The sequence below is a fragment of the Panicum virgatum genome, chromosome 6N, assembly GCF_016808335.1.
Source record: "Panicum virgatum strain AP13 chromosome 6N, P.virgatum_v5, whole genome shotgun sequence".
Lineage (NCBI taxonomy): Eukaryota > Viridiplantae > Streptophyta > Magnoliopsida > Poales > Poaceae > Panicum > Panicum virgatum.
The window spans coordinates 39028008-39031889 of NC_053150.1; the positions used below are offsets into that span (position 1 = coordinate 39028008).

Consider the following 3882-nt stretch of genomic DNA (forward strand, 5'->3'; position numbering starts at 1 on the left):
ACACCACAAGTCCACAAGGACCACATCCCACACAAGATGATCATTTGTTCTTTCTCTCCGCAGAAATTATTATCCAGTAGTGCTAATGCCCATGTATCCGGTACCAGTGTTGGAAGTTTTACACCGGTGATCTCATATAGCTTGGCCCAGAATAACCTCACATAGGTGCATTCCACTAGTGCATGAAACGTCGTCTCCTCCCTCGCTCCACAGGTATCACAAGTGCCAAGAGGATCAATGTGCCGTCAGTGGAGATTGGCCCTGCTCGGTATGTAATCATGGAGGATACGCCACCAAAACACTCATACCTTTGGAGGAACCTTACACTTCCATAGTTGCTTCCATCTAGGATCAGCAACATGGTTCGAGTGTGTCGCTCTCCTTTGCATAAAATCCCGTTGCTGAGCTTCAGAAGCTGCAAGCAAATGGTAGCCGGACTTGACGGTGTACATCCTGTGCCGCTCTCCCGACCATGCCCAACTATCAGTCATTGAGCGCCCAAGAGGAATCCGCTTCGCTGCCTCAGCATCTAGCAGGACTAGGTTTTGTTCAAGAGCTCCATCATTCCACGACAAACTGTCTGGGCTTAGTAGCTCACTGACTTGTTCCGCTATAGCTTCACCCTTGCGGCACAATGGTTTCATCCCCACACCACCTGGCAGCCATTGATCATTCCAAATATTTGTATCATTACCATCCCCAATCCGCCTGATGCACCCCAATTGCAAAACCTTCCTTCCTGCCAATATAGCTCGCCCTGTTCATGGGCTGGTTTCCCCGGGTTCCGGTTTGTTACCGGGCCAACCCAACGAAGATATATTGGTCCGGTGTGGGTTGGATTTGCACGGGTTGCTGTTGGGTTAAATTAATATGCTGGGTTGGGTTGGTTTGACTGGTTTCATGGATTGCAACGGGTAGCAGTTAACTAACAACTTGAATACCCGTGCTTGGCGTGCTGTGCTGTTTGTGCGAGATCCGTCTAGCGACAAACTGAACTCATATCTCTTTCTTCACCCCCATGTGACTCTTTTGTAACTAATTAAGCCATGCGGGCACTAAATTTTTTTTGGATCAATGGTGATAATATACCAAAAACGTGATAGATATTTATCTTGAAGTTGCTAAAGTGCAAGTGGAAACTTGAGAAAATGCAGTTCATATGTTTAAACAAAGAAGCCCTCTACCATCAAATGAAAAGGAAATGGAACCATACAGTCCACAGAGGCACAGACCCAAACTAATGCACTTGGTGCCTGAAAAATGAATGTAAACATAATTAATACAAAACTGAGTTAGCAGCTAAATCTGAAACTTGAATGCTTTAGAGCCGAGATCCCTTCGCAATTAAAGCTGCAGCTTCAGTTTTGTGAAAAAAAAAGCAAACTGAATAATGAATAATTGAATTATCAACATGAAAGAAAATGACAGTGCCCTACAACATAAATACTGATTTAGAATTGTCTTGATAGACTAAAACTGAACCAATGTTAACCGAAAAGGTTCGACCATAAGTCCATAACACTATATGTAATCAGTTACAAGTTGAGATTTCAGAAGCTATTAAAGATGCAGATAAGACTAGTGGCTAAGCACATTCTTGTGTTGTCCTTCAGCTCTGCTTGCTTGGGTTGATGGTCCCCACGTGCTCTTCAATTTCAGCCTAAAAATTGTGTCATCATTCCTGACAATCCCCCCACCCCAAGAACAGTCATTACAAGTTATATGTTTTTCAGAGCATCATGTTCACAAATCTTACAGCATATCTAGAGAAGTAAAAAAAATATAATACCTTAATCTCTGTGGCTTCAAGGTTCTCCTTTAGGGGATACCGCAATGCTGATATTTCCATCGGGAAACAAGAGGAGCAAAATCGATAAACTGAGCTTGCGTCTCTTTCTTCACCCCATGTGACTATATTGAAGCCGTGCAGGTAATAAGAAAAAGTTAGAATGTTATATCAATGTTGATCATACAACAAAAGGTGATATATATTTATCTTGCAGTCCATAAATTGCAAGAGAAAACTTAAGGTATTGTATTTTACATGTTCAAAGAAAGAAATAAAAAAAGCAAAACGACATATATATAATTCTAGGTCTTTCGATCATTGTTACATAGACCATTTAACTATTTACATATTTGGAATAACAAAGTTCTTACAAAGGGATAAGGATCACAAACATTGATGATCTGAAACACAGAAGACAACCAGATAAATTTTGTTTTACCTGCCGATAAATTTGTTTCACTGCTCCAACTAATATTCATCAGCTGCCATTTTCACGAGTTATCCATCCCCCACCAGCAAGAAAGAAGAAACCCTCTATATCCACTTACAACAGCAGATTCAATAGTTTCAAGGGTTTTAATAAAAGACAGAACAGCACACAACATCACATACGAATTATGTTTGTTCATCACCAGGACGTATCAGCTCAACACGCCAACCTTTGGACTGGTCTACCAACTTAATCTACAGAGCAAGGAACTTTGAAACACATTTCCACAAATCGGACTGTTTCCAGTGCGCAAATTCCTTGAACCAAACAATTTGCACAAGTGAATGTTCGTCAAAGAAGGAGAAAAATCTCACAACAATTTCACAAGTGGGGTGTTCATCCAAGCAAGCCAAAAAAAAAGGCGCAGCAAGGCACAATCCATCCTTCCCATCACTGCCCACCTAGTTTCGCATCTCAAACTAACGCAGCAAAGCGGCTACTAGATGAACGGCAGAAAGGGAAAGTGACTTCCTATAGATTGAATCTTGGACTCGAACTGAGCTAGGGTTCATCGTAGAAGACAATCCAGGAACAAGGAGCAAACATGGAAGAAAAAGGAAGCCATCTGACATAAGAAGGCTGGAAGGCAAACCTTGTCAGCGGAGATCGATCCATCACCGCCGAGCTCGATGGAGAGATCCAGCGTCGAGTCCGCATCCATATTCAGAGACCCATCCATGGATGCAACAACCTCCTTTAGTTCCCACGCTGCCTCAGCCGCGAGTGCAGCCTCCACCTCGAGGCCTCGAGCGAGGCCGTCGCGCGGCATCTTCGTCACGGTCGCCGGCCGCCGGTCGCCGCCCGTCGCTGCAGCCTCGATGCGTAGGGTTTGGCTTCCGCGGCCTCCGTGGTTTTCACGGGTCGAACCCGCAAACCAGTGGACCACCTCCTCCTTCATGTGGGTCCATACCGGTCCGGCTTCAACCCACGCTAGGGACCGGAACGGCGGGTCCATCTGGGTTGGGTGCGGGCCGGTACACGGTTTCGCTGAACCGGTGAACAGGGCGAAATATAGCACGCCATGTGTGGGAGGCGTTCTTCTTTTTCCTGGCTGACATGAAGTCACAATTATGAAAGTATTTGCCTTTGAGCACCCGGGCACATAAAGAATCAGGGGCAACCATTAACCTCCAGCCTTGCTTGCCTAACATGGCTAAGTTGAACAGTTTGATATCACGAAAACCCATTCCTCCTTGACACTTGGGTAGGCACATATCTGTCCAGTTCCTCCAGTGCATCCCTCTACGATCCACCTTGCTGCTCCACCAGTAGTTGGAGGTAGCCGACGTGATCTTTTGACACATTGAGGGGGCAAGAACAAAAGAGCACATTGAGTAGGTGGGAATAGCTTGCGCCACCGATTTGATCAGAGTTTCCCGAGCAGCACAACTCAGTTGCTTCTCTCCCCAGCCATTCATCAGGCCACGAATTTTGATTGGGATAGCTTCAAAAGCTTCCTTAGTGCTCCTTCCAACCGCCGTGGGTAAGCCCAAATACTTCTCATTCAAGGCCTCACTCTGAATTCCCATCGTCTGCTTGACAATCTCCTTGTCAGAATCACTGCAATTTGTACTAAAAAAGATAGCAGATTTGGATGTGTTCA

At 44.9% G+C, this 3882-nt stretch overlaps 1 long non-coding RNA gene across 1 annotated transcript; it reads right to left on the reverse strand.

Annotated features, from left to right (window-relative positions):
* Positions 1 to 1384: 1384 nt before the first annotated feature.
* Positions 1385 to 3283, reverse strand: LOC120678741. Its single transcript, XR_005676723.1, has 3 exons — positions 2872 to 3283; positions 1790 to 1911; positions 1385 to 1681 (listed from the first exon to the last, which is right to left on the reverse strand). It is a non-coding gene; the product is annotated as an uncharacterized LOC120678741 (long non-coding RNA).
* Positions 3284 to 3882: the final 599 nt, after the last annotated feature.